The 18,008-nt window shown below is 44.8% G+C and overlaps 1 protein-coding gene across 2 annotated transcripts in view; it reads left to right on the top strand.

The window, feature by feature from the left end:
* The first annotated feature begins 1,530 nt into the window (after positions 1-1,530).
* The window catches only part of ZMYM4 (zinc finger MYM-type containing 4), a 130,796-nt gene continuing 114,318 nt past the window's right edge, over positions 1,531-18,008 (top strand). For both annotated transcript variants that reach the window (XM_075853357.1, XM_075853358.1), the window contains exon 1: positions 1,531-1,655. The gene's annotated coding sequence lies outside the window, so the exon portion shown is untranslated. The remainder of the gene's footprint in view (positions 1,656-18,008) is intronic.

Genomic DNA, 18,008 nt, shown 5'->3' with positions numbered 1-18,008 from the left:
CCTGTAGAGGGACACGTTGCCATGGCTACATAAGTATGAAACAGTGTTTTTTTTATGTGCAGTTTTCCACAGAGGAAATTCTGACTGAAAAACCGCAACACAATTTGGTGCACTTTTTCAGCCAGGGCGAATGCACATGCTGTGTTTTTATGCAACGTATCTGCCCTGTGTGAACAAAGCATTACGTGCAGATTTTACCATTGGAATGACCTACGTTTACCCACGGTTTTGATGCAGATTTTCTGAAAAAAATTCCACAACGTGTGCATGTAGACTTAGGGGTACTTTCAGGCCCTGTTCACATGGAGGATTTTGCAGGCAGAAAACGACAGAACCCCTGCACAATGGAGACAAACGGAAACCATTGGCACCGGATCCGTCACCATTGAAATTAATGGCGATGGAAACCTCTGGTTTCCATTTGTGTCAGTCAGGGCTCCGTTCCGATGGAAAATGTAGACAGAACGGAACCCTGACGCAGATGTGAACACAGCCTAAGGGTATGTTCACACGTACACGTCCGTAACGGCTGAAATCACGGAGCTGTTTTCAGGAGAAAACAGCGCCGTAATGGCATGTGCAGGCGTCTTTTGCTGCGTCCATTATGGACGTAATTGGAGCTGGTTTTCCATGGAGTCCATGTAAAACGGCTCCATTTACGTCTGAAGAAGTGACAGGCACTTCTTTGACGCGGGCGTCTTTTTTACGCGCCGCCTTATGATAGCGGCGCGTAAAAAAAACGACCATCGGAACAGAACATCGTAAGACCCATTCAAATGAATGGGCAGATGTTTGCCGACGCTTTTGAGACGCATTTTCGGACATAATTCGGGGCTAAAACGCCAGAATTACGTCCGTAAATAGTGTGTGTGAACCCAGCCTAATGTCTTCTGTCACAGATTTTGATGATTTTGCTAGACATAAACACTGCACCATTATGTCCGGCAAAAAGACGGAAGCCATTACCCGTCAGTAACCATTGAAGTCAATGGGTCCAGTCAGGCGCCGTTGGTTTCCGTCATGCAATGGATCCCGAGCTTCCGTTATTCTCATTCTGATCAGATGATGGAGCAGAAGAACTGAACCCTGAAAGATACATTCAGGATACTGGTAAAGCTGGGTGATAAACCCCTTCGGTAGTTGTAATATCCACATTGGTTGTTACACAAATATCCCAGAAATACATAATAAATAAATAAAAAACTGGCACAATACAATACTGTGGAGACTTGTGTTTACTACCGTAGTTACAAGGCGGGTAATCACATTCTAAGCACTATGAGTGAACATTCAAGAACTTCCATTATTTTGCATTCAAACCAATGCTTTCCCCAAGCAGGCCTCCCCGTCAGCGCCCCCAGAGTAGCCCGTTTGAGCCCGCAGGCAGCCGGCACTCTGGTTAGGCAGTGGCTGAGGAGGATTCGCGGGATTTTGATAGAACGACTCCTGAACAGCTGCAGGGCAAGTGGCGGCCTCAGCTGGATACAGTCAGGTACTACAGTACGTCGATCTGCTTTACGGGTCGTGCTGCTCACGCCTGTAGATGTGAATGAAACTAATGCTACTTGTCCTGAGGAGATGTGAGGGGCACTGACTGTAGTTTAGGCTGGTGTACGCGTACAGTGTTGAAGTCCACATGCAACTTCCCTGACAAGGTTTGTGGCCATTGATTTTACCTCAGTAATACGACATGAGTGTTGTTATGGACGTGCTGGCAGATTGTATATCACCCTACTGTATTAGCAGATCTCTCACAAGTTTATTCATTAGTTTTCACTTGTAACCCCGTTTCTAACCCATAATCTGACACTCTTTCCAATACCTTTAGGCCAGAATCACACACACACAGTTTTGATGCAGTCTTTGGCGCAGTTTTTTTTTGTTGTTTATAGCCAAATAGACATAAAAGAAAATAAACATATCAGTCTTGTCTTTATATGTTTTCTTTCCTTTGGATCCACTTCTGGCTTTGGCTAAAACACTGAGGAAAAGACTGCAGCAAAACTGAGTGTGATCTTGGCCTTAGAGGACCTATTTGCTTCAATATTTGCAAGTATGGGAAAGTTTGTTCCCATCGTTGCAAATATTGGGGACGGTTTTCTGGTATAGCTGCATTGAAGGGGATTACGTTAGATATAAAATGGCGCTTATGAGCATACCCTTACTAATCTTTACCCTTCACTTCCACTAGAGTGCGACTGGGCCGCAAACTACGGATCCTAGTGTCCGTATTTCGGTCTTTAATGCTAATAAAGTGCCTTCCGCAACCATTCCGAATGGCCCTATTCTAGGGATAGGTGCGGCTCCCAGATATATAACTCCGATGGAGGCTGCGACGTATCCCACTGTATAGGCCAGAGTTTCCTGGGAAAAAAAAATTTCCTCAGGGCACCCCACCAAAAATTGTTTCGAGAAAGATAGAAAACGGCTAAATACAAGCACTAGACTCTTAGGCCGGATTTACACGAGCGTGTGCGTTTTGCGCGCGCAAAAACCGCAATGTTTTGCGCGCGCAAAAGGTACTTAACAGCTCCGTGTATGATGCGTGGCTGCGTGATTTTCGCACAGCCGCCATCATTATGACACTCCGTTTGGATGTTTGTAAACAGAAAAGCATGTGGTGCTTTTCTGTTTACATTCATACTTTTTACTGCTGTTGCGCAAATCACGCGCGTCACACGGAAGTGCTGCATGGGATTTTCACGCACCCATTGACTTCAATGGGTGCGTGATGCGCGAACAACGCAAAAATATCGGACATGTCGTGAGTTTACGCAGCGGACACACGCTGCATGAAACTCACGGACAGTCTGCATGGCCCCATAGACTAAAATAGGTCTGTGCGAGGCGCGTGAAAATCAAGCGCGTTGCACGGACGTATATCACGTTCGTCTAAATAAGCCCTTAGGGTATGTTCACACAGCGTTTTTTGTAAGGCAGAAAAAAATCTGCCTCTAAATTCCTTCAGGAATTTTGGGGCAGATTTTGAACTGACAGTGTTATTTGACAATTTTTTAGCATTTTTTTTGCCTGCGTTTTTTTAAGCCGTTTAAGCTAATGCCAAAGATGCAGGCAAAAAGGTACTCCAAACGAGCACTGCAGGTTCTTTCTGCCTCCTATTAATTTCAATTTGAGGTCAGAGTTGGAAAACACTTGAAGACCATCAGCCTGTCACTCACAGTAAAATGTCCATTAGCCCGCCACTCTCACTAAAATTACCATCAGCCCGCCACTCACAGATACCCCCTTGTAGGTAGCGCCACACAGCCCCATTGTAGGTAGCGCCACACAGCCCCCTTGTAGGTAGCACCACACAGCCCCCTTGTAGGTAGCGCCACACAGCCCCCTTGTAGATAGCACCCCCTTCTTCCTGTAGATCGCGCCACTCTAGCTCCCTGAAGGATCGGAATCCCCATGTGGCCGAGGATTCCGCTCCTGGACGGAGCGCTTGATGTCTGTCCACATATGGACAGTGACATCAGGGGCAACTCCTGAAGCGGAATCCCCGTCCATGGCATTGCCGGCGCGGTGGCCAGTGATTCGGCTCCAGGAGAAGCCCCTGACATCTCTGTCCATTTAGCGTTGCCAGCGCGGTGGCCGGTGATTTGGCTCAAGCAGAAGCCCCTGACATAAGTCCAATGATGTGGACTGGGATTCCGCTTCAGGAGTTGCCCCTGATGTCACTGTCCATATATGGACAGAGACATAAAGCGCTCCGTCCAGGAGTGGAATCCCTGACCACAGGGTGATTTTGCTCCTATAGGGAACTACAGTGGCGCTATCTACAGGAAGGGGTGGTGCCATCTATGGATGTGGGGTGTGCCATCTACAAGGGGTCTGCAAAAAATCTCCTTCTCACATGCACTTCGCGCTTAGAGGAGGAGGAGAGAAAGCACAGCCGTGGCAGTGGTTCAGAGGAGCGTCGCGGCACACCTGGAGGGTTCTCACGTCACCCAAGGGTGCCGCGGCACCCCGGCTGGGAACCACTGGTACAGGCATACAGTAAGATACATCGCCCATAAGGTACCATTGTAAAAAAAAAACATATAATGCGCGCTGAACGTTTTTTACTAGATACCATTGTATGGGATAGCGTAGTCTACTACGCTATTCCATACTTTTTTTTGCGGTATGCACTTTTGTCCTCTGTAAGATAAATTGAGGCCTATGAATCTGTTTATTCTATTCGCCAGAAGCTTTTCCGGCATATACTTTAAACGTACAGTGTGCACAGAGCCTAAGGTACAACATCATATGACAGATATATAAATACCAGTAAAATAGAAAAAAAAACATGTCACTTTGCACTGACGCAAGAGGTTAAGCTTACTTGAAGCGGTTGACTCATGGAGACAACACCTGTCCATATACCCTATTAGGGAATATTCACATGTGGCAGATTTGTTGCAGAAATTTCTGCAACTGTCCCATTCATCTGAAGGGGGAATTTATGAAAACTGGTGCCAGTCTTGATCTAAAGAGCGCTGGAGTAAAATGCCCCTAATTTATTAGAAATTCATCCGTGCGCTAGAAAGTCAAAGCTACGAGCTGGAGTAGATTTTATCTATAATTTACGTCAGCTTCTGGCGTAAACTATAGTAAATTTGTTGGGCCGTGGAAGGCCACACCCCCTTCTACTAAGCTCCACTCACTTTTTAGTAAAACAAAAAAATTGCGACTTTTGAGGCATTTGCAACTTTTCTATGCCAGGAAACTGGTGTAAAAAGGATAATGATTTCACCCCCTTGGTGCAGAAGCGACTCAATTCAGATGTATGAAACGAAATTTCCGTAGCAGAATTGTCTGAAACAAATCTTCCATGTAGGCATATGGACATCACAAATAGGGCACCCCTCTTGTCACCTCCATCTGTGAGCCAGATTCTGCAGAGAATTCTGTCCGAAAGTCCGCACTAAATCGTGCAAGAAATCTGCAAACTTTCCGCAGCATAAATTGACATTCTGCAGATTTAAAAAATCCACACCGCAAGTCAATTTCTGCACGTAAATTTTACTGCAGTGTCGGTCACAAACACTTTGCTGCTACTCTAATACTCTGTGGATTTTCTGCCCGCAAATCCGCTAAATTTAAACATAGCCTTAGGCGGAATTCACACGACAGGGTTTCCCGGCCGGGTGACGGCCGTTCATAAATCGGCCGGCACCCGGCTGCATTAGGAAGAATAGACCCCTAATGGGGCTATTCACACGACCGATTTTTTTGACGGGCCGGGAAAACCGGCCGTCAAAAAATGGGACGTGCACTATTTTCGGCCGGGTACCCGGCTGCCCGGCTCCCATAGAAGTCTATGGGGCCGGGTAATACACGGCCATCACCGGAATGTGTCCCGAGTGATGGCCGGATCTACCGTCGCTCGCGCTCTCTCTCTCCTCCTCACAGTGCAGAGTTCATGTGAGGAGGAAGAGGGTCTTTTTTTGCTCCCTGCAGGAGTCTGAATCCCCAATCCCCGGCCGGGGATTGGGGATTCCGCTACATGAGAAGTGAGTGACTACACTGTCCATATATGGACACAGCGAAGTCACTCACTTCTGCAGCGGAATCCCCGACTCTATGGCCTGGGATGCCGCTACAGGAGAAGTGAGTGACTACACTGTCCATATATGGACACAGTGACGTCACTCACTTCTGAAGCGGAATTCCCGACCTGTGGCAGGTCATTCCTCTCCAGGAGAAGTCAGTGACTACACTGTCCATATATGGACATTGAAGTCAGTGACTTCTCCTGGAAGGGGGGGGATGGGTGCAACCTACAGGGGGCAGGGTGGCATCACCTACAGGGGGCAGGGTGGCATCACCTACAGGGGCAGGGTGGCATCACCTGCAGGGGGCTGGGTGGCATCACCTACAGGGGGCTGGGTGGCATCACCTGCAGGGGGCTGGGTGGCATCACCTGCAGGGGGCTGGGTGGCATCACCTGCAGGGGGCTGGGTGGCATCACCTACAAGGGGCAGGGTGGCATCACCTACAAGGGGCAGGGTGGCATCACCTACAAGGGGCTGTGTGGCATAACCTACAGGAAGCTGTGTGGCATTACCTACAGGGGACTTGGTGGCATTACCTACAGGGGACTTGGTGGCATTACCTACAGGGGGCTCTGTAGCATTACCTGCAGGGGGCTGGGTGGCATTACCTGCAGGGGGCTGGGTGGCATTACCAGCAGGGGGCTGGGTGGCATTATCTACAAAGGGCTGTGTGTGGCAACAAATTTAAATGAAATTCATCCGATTTTAAAACGGACAGGGAAAAAAACGGATGCAAATCGGGTCCAAATCGGCCGGTAAAAACGGCAACACGGCCCGGAACGGAATCGGAACGGATGCAAACCGGCCGGGAAAATCGGCCAAAAACGGCCGATTTTCCCGGCCGACACTCGTACCCTGTCGTGTGAATGAGGCCTTAGTCTGCCCGTACAAGTTTTTTTTAAACAAGTTTTACTTATGAAAGCACCCCTGGAGTAACATCCCATTCGCGGGGCAGGAAGCCAAATGAAATAAAAAGGGACACACTTTTCCACATACCCAGTTAGGTTTGCTGTCCTCCAGATGGGATAGCCTAGGGAACTCTCTGAGATCTGTGCTATAAGCAAAGGAAAGCACCTTTCTCTGGAACTGCAGATTCCCCAGCCAGTTAATACCGGTTCTCCTAACGGCGTTCCGGATTTGTAAACGTGGCCATTCACACTAGATGCATGTCGGCTGAACATGCCGATTTCGTCGGAACTGGCAAACCTACTAATGTGTATGTTGGTGTCCTGACGTCTGCTGTCGGGGGAGAGAAGAGTTGGGCATGTTGGATTCTAACATGCCCGATCCTTCTGTTTGCAAGGAGATAAGCCGCTGCCAGAGGAGTCTGGCAGTGGCTTTACTCCTCCCTATTGAGAACATATGCACTCGGCCGAGTGTGCAGGTGTATGGGGGAGTTGGGAGGAATAGCTATCGTTCAGCAGACCGCTATCTGAAATGTATGGCCAGCTTTAAGCTCTTCTGGAGCAACCTCGAGTCTATAGTAGTTCCTCTCTCCTCTCCCGGTCACCGCTTCCCTCTGCGGAGGTGGCTTTAGCCTGACGTGTCAAATCTCCTATGGGGGGATGAGTGTTTTTACCTTGTGCCGCGCTCTACCTCCATGCTTCCACTACTGTCCAGAAGCCGGAATGCATAGAGTGGCGTTCTGCCTCATTGAACGCTTTTCGCCGGTCTCTTCCAGACGGTGTATCCAGTGGAAGTGACGTGCTACCTCCCGGGGAGCGGTGTTCCAGCGGCCCAAACAGGGAGGGAGGGGCTTGCAACTGCACCAGAAGATTGGATCCATTGGATCCTTTAACCCCTTCCCTCTTTGGCCACTTTTGACCTTCCTGACAGAGCCTCATTTTTCACTTTATGTGGTAATAACTCCGGAATGCTTGTACTTTATAATAGCGATTCTGAGATTGTTTTCTCGTGACTTATTGGACTTTATGTTACTGGCAAAATTTGCCCGATACATTCAGTATTTAATTGTGAAAAACACCAAAATGTAGCGAAAAATTGCAAAAATTAGCATTTTTCTCAATTTAAATGTATCTGCTTGTAAGACTGCAGTTATACCACACAAAAATATTGCTAATAAACATCCCCCATATGTATACTTTAGTTTAGCATCGTTTTTTGAACATCCTTTTATTTTTCTAGGACGTTACAAGGCTTAGAACTTTAGCAGCAATTTCTCGCATTTTCAAGAAAATTTCAAAAGGCTATTTTTACAGGGGGCAGTTCAGTTCTGAAGTGGCTTTGAGGGCCTTATATATTAGAAACCCCCAATAAGTCACTCCATTTTAAAAACTGCACCCCTCAAAGTATTCAAAACAGCATTTAGAAAGTTTCTTAACCCTTTAGACATTTCGCAGGAATTAAGGCAAAGTAGAGGTGAAATTTACAAAGTTCATTTTTTTTTCCAGAAATTTATTTTTAATCCATTTTTTTTGTACCACAGAAGGTTTTACCAGAGAAACGCAACCCAATATTTATTGCCCAAGTTCTGCAGTTTTAGGAAATATCCCACATGTGGCTCTAGTGTGCTACTGGACTGAAACACAGGCCTCCGAATCAAAGTAGCACCTAGTGGATTTTGGGCCTCCTTTTTATTAGAATATATTTTAGGCACCATATCAGCTTTGAAGAGGTCTTGTGGTACTAAAACAGTGGAAACCCCCCTAAAGTGACCCAATTTGGGAAACTACACTCCTCGAGGAATTTATTTAGGGGTGTAGCAAGCATTTTGACCCGCCAGTGTTTTTGCTAAAATTTTTGGAACTAGGCCATGAAAATCTACATTTTTTTCAAATAAAAATGTAGGTTTAGCCAAATTCTTTTCATTTCCAAAAGAACTAAAGTAGAAAAAGCACCTCAACATTTGTAGAGCAATTTCTCCCGAGTAAAACAATACCACACATGGTCATAAATGGCTGTTTGGACACACGGCGAGGCTGAGAAGGGAAAGAGCGCCATTTGGCTTTTGGAACTCAAATTTAGCAGGAATGGTTTGCGGTGGCCATGTCGCATTTGCAAAGCCCCCTGAGGGGACAAAACAGTGGAAACCCCCAACAAGAGACCCCATTTTGGAAACTACACCCCATGAGGAAATTATCTAGGGGTACAGTGAGCATTTTGACCCCACAGGTGTTTTACAGAACTTATTGGAAGTAGGCCGTAAAAATGAAAATCTACATTTTTTCAAAGAAAATGTAGGTTTATCTATTTTTTTTTCATTTCCACAAGGACTGAAGGAGAAAAAGCACCGCAACATTTGTAAAGCAATTTGTCCCGAGTAAAACAATACCCCACATGTGGTCATAAACGTCTGTTTGGACACATGGTAGGGCTCAGAATGGAAGGAGCACCATTTGGATTTTGGAATGGTTTCTGGGCGCCATGTCACATTTGCTGAGCCCCTGTAGTACTAGTACAGTGAAAACACCCCAAAAGTGACTCATGGGAAACTGCACCCCTGAGGAATCATCTAGGGGTATAGTGAAAATTTTGATCCCAAAGGTTTTTTGCTGAATTAATTAGAATTAAGCCATGAAAATGAAAAAAATATATATTTTCCAATAAGATTTAGATTTAGATCAACATTTTTCATTTTTCCAAGGAATAGAGAAGAAAAAGCACCCCAACATTTCTAAAGCAATTTCTCCTGAGTACGCTAACACCCCATGTGGTTATAATCGGCTGTTTACATATATGGGAGCATTCAGAAGAAAAGGAGCGGTATTTATCTTTTGGAGCGTAGATTTTGCTGCAATGGTTTGCGGACTTCATGTTGCATTTGCAAAACCCCTGATGTATCAAACAAAAGTGACCTAAAACCCCTAAAGGCATTTATCAAGGGGTGTAGTGAGAATTTAGACTCCACAGGTGTTTTGCAGAAATGAATACGCAGTGGATGGTGCAAAGTGAAAACTGCAATTTTTCCACTGATCTGCTTATTCACCGCACAATATGTTGTGCCCCTAGAGAATCTTACCCCATAAATTGTTAAGCGGGTTCTCCCGGATATGGTAATGCCTTACTTGTGGCCATAAATTGCTGTTTGGGCACACTGTAGGGCTAAGAAGGGAAAGACCGCCATTTTGAGCATGGATTTTGCTTGGTAGTAGTTCTGTTTGGGGTTTTGCTGGTATTTCAATTTATAATGTGATGGCATATGTAATCTGTGCGGAGTACATCAGGGTATATGTAATCTGTGCGGAATCCATCAGGGTATATGTAATCTGTGCGGAGAACATCAGGGCATAATAAGAGGGTATAATAATGGGGTAAATAATACAATTATCCATAGATGTGTGTTACGATGTGAAGCAATCCGTTATGCTCAGGCCGGTGTCACACTGATAAACGTTTTTCTTTCTTATCCCCCTTTTGTAACGCTCTGCACCTTTTGAGGACTTTTTCTCCTTCGTAGTTTGGGAAATATTACTGGGAAAGTTTTGCGCTGGTATAATACGGGCGCCCTCGCTTCCAGCGGATGTGCTATGTCCCTTCCCTTTTCTAGTTCCTAAATACTATGGCCCTGAAACTGAAGGTATGTTCCCCTCCGGCCTGCGCATTGAGATGTTTTTTCATCACCGCATTACTAGTGGCATAACTTTATTTTTTCGGTAGATGGAGCTGTGTGTGGGCTTGTTTTTTGCAAGACGGGCTGTAGATTTTATTGGTACCATTTTAGAACACATACGACTTTTTGATCACTTTTTATTTCTTCTTTTGGTAAAGGAAATTACCAAAAACAAGCAATTCTGGAATAGTTTTTTATTGTTTTTTTTTTTTCCGCATCCACAGTGCGCCATAAATTACATGTTAGCTTTATTCTGCGGGTCAATACGATTACGGCGATACCAAATTTATATAGTTTTATTATGTATTGCAACTTTTGCACAATAAAATCACTTTTTTTATAAAATCATTTGTTTTCTGTGTCGCCATATTCTAAGGGCGGATTTACACGAACGTGTGTGTTTTGCGCGCGCAAAAAATGCTGCATTTTACGCGCGTGGCAGGTGCGTGACAGCTCCGTGTGTCATGTTCATATGGATGCGCAACTGTGTGCTTTTCACGCAGCCGCCATCATTATGACACTCTGTTTGGATGTTTATAAACAGAAAAGCACGTGGTGCTTTTCTGTTTACATTCATTCTTTTACTGCTGTTGCGCGAATAACGCGCGTCCCACGGAAGTGGTTCCGTAGAGCGCGTGATTTTCACGCACCCATTCACTTCAATGGGTGCGTGATGCGCGAAAAACGCCGAAATATAGAACATGTCGTGAGTTTTACGCAACGGACTCACGCTGCGCAAAACTCATGGACAGTCTGCACTGCCCCATAGGCTTGTATAGGTCCATGCGACCCGCGTGAAAACCACGCGGGTTGCACTGACGTAAATCAGGTGCGTGTAAATCCGCCCTAAGACCCAAAACTTTTTTATTTTTGCGTGGACAAAGCTGTGTCAGGGATTATTTTTTGTGGGACGGATTGTCGTTTTTATTGGTACTATTTTGGAATAAATGTGACATTTTGATCATTTTTTATAGCATTTTTTGGGAGGAGATGTGACCTAAAAACAAAGATTCTGGCGTTGTTTTTCATGGTTTGTTTTTTTACGGCGTTCACCGTGCGGGATAATTTACATAATAGTTTTGTAGTTTGGGTCGTTACGGACGCGGCGATACCAATTATGTATAGTTTTTTGTTGGTTTTTTTTACGGTTTTTCCCATAATAAAAGAGTTACTATGTGAAAAAAGGCAGTTTAGTTTTTTTTTTTACTTAAAACTTCTGTGTTTTTATTGTTTTACGACATTTTTATGAACTTTCTTTTACTTTTTTGACTTGTCCCACTAGGGCACTTGAGGGCCTGATGCCCCGATCGCTACTCTAATATACTGCATTACAAACGTAGTGCAGTGTATTAGCAATGTCCGTTATTCACTGACAGGAAGCCTATGAGGACTCGCCGCAGGCGGGTCCTCATTGGCTCCTGTACAAGGCAGACTCGGCCGCCATTATTTGGCCTCCGATTGCCATAGCAACCCAGCGACTGCGTCGCCGGTCGGGTTAAAACCCATCAGATGATGCGCTCTATTGAGTGCAGCATCTGAGGGGTTAAAGAGGCTCTGTCACCAGATTCTCAAATCCCTATCTCCTATTGCATGTGATCGGCGCTGCAATGTAGATAACAGTAACGTTTTTTTTTTAAAAAATAACGTTCATTTTTGGCCAAGTTATGAGCAATTTTATATATATATATATATATATATATATATATGCAAATGAGCTTTGAAATGGACAACTGGGCGCTTTTTTTTTCGTATGTCCAACTGGGCGTGTATTGTGTTTTTAACTGGGCGTGTTTACTTGTTTTACTAACTGGGCGTTGTGAATAGAAGTGTATGATGCTGACGAATCAGTGACCAATCAGCATCATGCACTCCTCTCCATTCATTTACACAGCACATAGTGTTCTTACTAGAACGATGTGCAGCCACATACACAAGTGTCCTGATAATGAATACACATGACCTCCAGCCTGGACGTCATGTGTATTCAGAATCGCGAGATTACGAGGTAAACGAGATTTCGTTTCCCTTGCTGGAATCTCACAGAAAAGATTCAGAAGTGTCAGGATTCTGAATACACATGACGTCCAGGCTGGAGGTCATGTGTATTCATTATCAGGACATCCATGTCATCGCTGCAGCCAATCACAGGCTGTAGTGGCGGTCACGCACGTCAGGATGACGTCAGAAGGCCGGCCTCCAGGGACGATGCTTCATCCCACGTGACCGCCTCTGCAGCCAATCACAGGCTGCAGCGGCCTCTGCAGCCAATCACAGGCTGCTGCGTCATGCAGGAAGGTCGGACTGGAGGAAGAAGAGGGACTCGTCACCAAGTTAACGACCGGGTACGTATGAACTGCTTTTTATTTTATTTTAATCAGCATCCTCTTTTCTCTATCAGTGATTAATAGAGACAAGTGGCTGCCGATTAGTGTAATGTATTTCTGCCCGCCCGGCCGTTGCTAGGCAACGGCTCCGTCACACACGGACGGCACACGGATGCCTTCCGTGTGCCTTCAGTTTTTTTGATGGCCCCATTGACTTGCATGGGCCTCACGGTCACGGAATCTCGGACCAAAGTAGGACATGCTCTACTTTGGATCGGAACGGAGCAACGGGACTGTCAAAAAAATGAAGTGTGCATGGCCCCATTGAAATGAATGGGTCAGGGTGCTAGCCATCAGAAAAACGGCTAGCACACTGAAGAAAAAGACTGAAGTGGGCATGAGGCCTAAGTGTGCTGCCTTAGGACGATCAGGAAATTCTGTTTTCTGCGGAGGATATTGATCAATTGCTTAAACCAGTAAGAGCTACTAAGAATATTGATGATCGCAAAGAACCCCATTCTGTTTAGGACGTTATGTTCGAGGAGTTAGGTTCCAGAAAAAGGAGAACGTTTCCCATTAATAAAAATGTTATCAGTTTAATCAAAAGATCAACCAAAATCCTAAGGAGGAAATATCAATATATATATTGAGGAAGAAATCTGTAAAGATTGAGACAAAATTGCTAGACTAGATGCCCTAGTTGACAAAATATCTAGGAAAAATGCATTACCCTTTGAGGATTTAAAGAGACTCTGTCACCACATTATAAGTGCCCTATCTCCTACATAAGGAGATCGGCGCTATAATGTAGGTGACAGTAATGCTTTTTATTTAAAAAAACCGATCTATTTTCACCACTTTATTAGCGATTTTAGATTTATGCTAACGAGTTGCTTAATGCCCAAGTGGGCGTATTTTTACTTTAGACCAAGTGGGCGTTGTACAGGGGAGTGTATGACGCTGACCAATCAGCATCATGCACTCCTCTCCATTCATTTACTCAGCGCATAGGGATCCTGCTAGATCCTTATGTGCTGTCTAAGGGCGGATTTACACGAGCGTGTGCGTATTGTGCACGCAAAAACCGCAGCGTTTTGCATGCGCAAAAGGCACTTGACAGCTCCGTGTGTCATGTTCATATGGATGCGCGGCTGCGTGCTTTTCGCGCAGCCGCCATCATTATGAAACTCCGTTTGGATGTTTGTAAACAGAAAAACACGTGGTGCTTTTCTGTTTACATTCATTCTTTTACTGCTGTTGCGCGAATAACGCGCGTCCCACGGAAGTGCTTCTGTGTGGCGCACGTGATTTTCACGCAGCCATTGACTTCAATGGGTGCGTGATGCGAGAAAAACGTTTTACGCAGCGGACTCACGCTGCGCAAAACTCACGGACAGTCTGCACTGCCCCATAGACTTGCATAGGTCCGTATGACCCGCGTGAAAACCACGCGGGTTGCACGGACGTAAATCACGTTAGTTTAAATCCGCCCTTATACTAACACATTAACAATACTGAAGTGTTTAGACAGTGAATAGACATTTCACGGGATGTCTATTCACAATCCCTGCACTTCGTTACTCTGTCTGTGGTAGTTACAGCAGAGTAAGCGTGATGTCGTTGTAACCTGTCATTTACAGCGAGATCTCGCTTCCTCTGCTGTAACTACCACAGACAGAGTAACGAAGTGCAGAGATTGTGAATAGAAATCCCGTGGAATGTCTGTTCACTCTCTAAACACTTCAGTATTGTTAATGTGTTAGTATAAGACAGCACATAAGGATCTAGCAGGATCCCTATGCGCTGATTAAACGAATGAAGAGGAGTGCATGATGCTGATTGGTCAGCGTCATACACTCCCCTGTACAACGCCCACTTGGTCTAAAGTAAAAGCACGCCCACTTGGGCATTAAGCAACTCATTAGCATAAATCTAAAATCGCTAATAAAAATAGATCGTTTTTCTAAATAAAAAGCACTGCTGTCACCTACATTACAGCGCCGATCTCCTTATGTAGGAGATAGGACACTTATAATGTGGTGACAGAGCCTCTTTAAGATCCCTATCTGACCCAATGGATAGGCAGGCAGACTATCTGAAGAGGACCTGGGAGGCATCAGCAGCAGTCTTTAACCGTGTATAGCGGCTACTTGTGTTGCAAGATCCTTAAAAATTTAAATTACCCAGTTACAATTACATCTTCATGATAAAACTCCCAGAGAACAGATCCTTTCTTCCCTGACTGGTTTACTACAAGATTTTGGAGTTTGTCTGTGGGAATTTTTGCCCATTCATCCAGAAGAGCATTTGTGAGGTCAGACACTGATGTTGGATGAGGGGGCCTAGCTGACTCTTTCCGGTCTAGTTCATATCAAAGGTGTTCAATGGGGTTGAAGTCAGGGCTCTGTGCTGGCCAGTCGAGTTCTTCTACACCAAACTCACCCCACCATGCCTTTATAGACCTTGTGAACTGGGGCACAGTCATGCTGGAATAGAAAAGAGCCTTCCCCAAACTGTTCCCACAAAGTTGGAAGTATATAATTATCCAAAATGTCTTGGTATGCTGAAGCATTATGATTTCCCTTCACTGGAGATACGGGCCTAGGTCAAGCCATGAAAAACAACCCCATAGCATTATCCCTCCTCCACTAAACTTTAGGCTACCTCCATCTGTGCGAGGTTCCGCTGTTCACATATCGTCGCTCTGTGGTCCGCCATCTGGTGAATGCTGCCAGGGCCTGCATTCCAGCGCTGTGGAGACAAGCTTGTGGTTTGATAAGATACAGGAGATCATGAGGATGGAGGATCTCACGGCATCTATGAGAGGTTCTCACGCCAAGTTCCTTAAAGGGAATGTGTCTCTAGAAAATGTATTTTTTTTTTTTTTAGTTAAACAGTTAGTGTATAAATGATTAAACATTGTTCTCATTTTTTTTATTTTTTCACGAGTCAGGAAATATTATAAATTAGATTCTAATTTATAACATTTCCCTGTGCTGGTCACTAGAGGGAGCAATTCCCAAAATTGCAGCATTGGCTTGTGGTAAAGCAACCACATTGCTTTATGCTGCAAAATTTGAGAAGACACACACGCTCTAGCGTCCTCAAACAATCCCCCCTCCTTTATCCTGGCTAGTGCCAGGAGAAAGGAGGGGATTGAATGTTCAAACCTCCTACACTGTGTGTCGCCATTTTTTGAGTGAATACACATTGTAGTAGGCTTACATACAGTGGTAATCACACAGTAAAACACAAACATAACTTACCTGCTCCTGCCGCCGCCGCTCCCTCCAGTCCGTCCGCTCCGTCTGCTCGCTACTGAACACATGTCCGGAAGCCGCGACCGGAAGTAGTAATCTTACTGTCCGGCCGCGGCTTCCGGTCCACAAGAAAATGGCGCCGGATGTCGCTCGGCCGAAGACCTTCCATTTGGACTGTGTGGGAGCAGCGCATGCGCTGTTCCCACACAGACGGCGTACACCATAGTGAATGCGAACGGCTCCCGTTCGCATTCTCTATGGAGATGTATGTGTCGTAAATCGACGCATACAGAGATGGAAAAAAAAAATGGCAGCCCCCATAGAGAAGAAAAAGTTAGAAAATAAAAAAAAGTAAAACACAAACGCACAAATATTTTTTTTTTTCATAAAACACTAAAAGCAACTTGATATAAAAAAAATAATATTTTGCAACACCCTTCCTTTAAGACTTGGTATCATTGGGTCAGGTTTCAATCATCATTGGAATTCAGGAACATCGTAGCCTCGTGATTTATCCTTACTGCATGGCGTATAACAACGGAACTCGTCCCTTCCTATCCCTCCTCTGTCGTTCCTCTTTTCTTCTTTTCCTTTTCTTACCTCTTCTTAGGATATGTTTTTCTTTGGGCCTTAGTGCATGTCTGCAGGTTCAGGATGCATGGGGTGAGTCCCAATTATTGTTTAACCCCTTAAAGAGGCTCTGTCACCAGATTTTGCAACCCCTATCTGCTATTGCAGCAGATAGGCGCTGCAATGTAGATTACAGTAAAGTTTTTATTTTTTAAAAACGAGCATTTTTGGCCAAGTTATGACCATTTTTGTAGTTATGCAAATGAGGCTTGCAAAAGTCCAAGTGGGTGTGTTTAAAAGTAAAAGTCCAAGTGGGCGTGTATTATGTGCGTACATCGGGGCGTTTTTAATACTTTTACTAGCTGGGCGCTCTGATGAGAAGTATCATCCACTTCTCTTCAGAACGCCCAGCTTCTGGCAGTGCAGACACAGCGTGTTCTCGAGAGATCACGCTGTGACGTCACTCACAGGTCCTGCATCGTGTCAGACGAGCGAGGACACCGGCACCAGAGGCTACAGTTGATTCTGCAGCAGCATCAGCGTTTGCAGGTAAGTAGCTACATCGACTTACCTGCAAACGCCGATGCTGCTGCAGAATCAACTGAAGCCTCTGGTGCCGGTGTCCTCGCTCGTCTGACACGATGCAGGACCTGTGAGTGACGTCACAGCGTGATCTCTCGAGAACACGCTGTGTCTGCACTGCCAGAAGCTGGGCGTTCTGAAGAGAAGTGGATGATACTTCTCATCAGAGTGCCCAGCTAGTAAAAGTATTAAAAACGCCCCGATGTACGCACCTAATACACACCCACTTGGACTTTTACTTTTAAACACACCCACTTGGACTTTTGCAAGCCTCATTTGCATAACTACAAAAATGGTCATAACTTGGCCAAAAATGCTCGTTTTTTAAAAATAAAAACGTTACTGTAATCTACATTGCAGCGCCGATCTGCTGCAATAGCAGATAGGGGTTGCAAAATCTGGTGACAGAGCCTCTTTAAGGACACGGCCAATTTTGGCCTTGAGGACAGAGCAATTTTTTTTTACATTTCCCTCTTTGCATCCCGACGCTCATAACTCTTATATTTTTTGTACGACGTAGTTGTATGAGACTTTGTTTTTTGCGGGACGAGTTGTACTTTATGTAAGTACCATTTTTTGGTACAAATACATTATCGTTTAATTTCTATAAATTTTTAATTAGATTAAAATGCAGAAAAAAAGCAGTTCCGCTGCAGTTTTAATATTTTTTTTTTGCACCATAAACCGATCATCATAAATAATGTTATACATTTGTTGTACAGGTTGTTACGGTTGTGGCGATACCAAATATGTCTATATTATTTCGTGTTTTGGGACTTATACTTTAAAAAGTTTTTTTATTATAAAAAAGTGTTTCTGTGTATTTTATTTACTTTTTATTTATTTACCATTATTTTTTTTTTACATTCATTTAACTTTTTTTTTTAATCCCATAAAGGGATTTATCATTTTGATTTTGTAACTGCAATGTACTGGCATATATCTATATGCCAGTACATTAGCCTGTGTACTGATTGTACACAGGCAGTTGTTAGGGCATACCTCAGTATGCCCTAACAGGAAATATGTTCAGACAGCCCTGGGGTCCTTCACTGGACCCTGGGCTGTCTGGCCATATGAGTTGTGGGGTTTGATCGCGTCACAGTTATTTTCTGTGACGCGATCAATGTGCAGTCCCCCCTCTTTGAACGCCACGATC

This window comes from Rhinoderma darwinii, chromosome 2 (genome assembly GCF_050947455.1).
Source record: "Rhinoderma darwinii isolate aRhiDar2 chromosome 2, aRhiDar2.hap1, whole genome shotgun sequence".
Taxonomy (NCBI): domain Eukaryota; kingdom Metazoa; phylum Chordata; class Amphibia; order Anura; family Rhinodermatidae; genus Rhinoderma; species Rhinoderma darwinii.
This window is presented reverse-complemented; position numbering and strand designations above follow the sequence as displayed.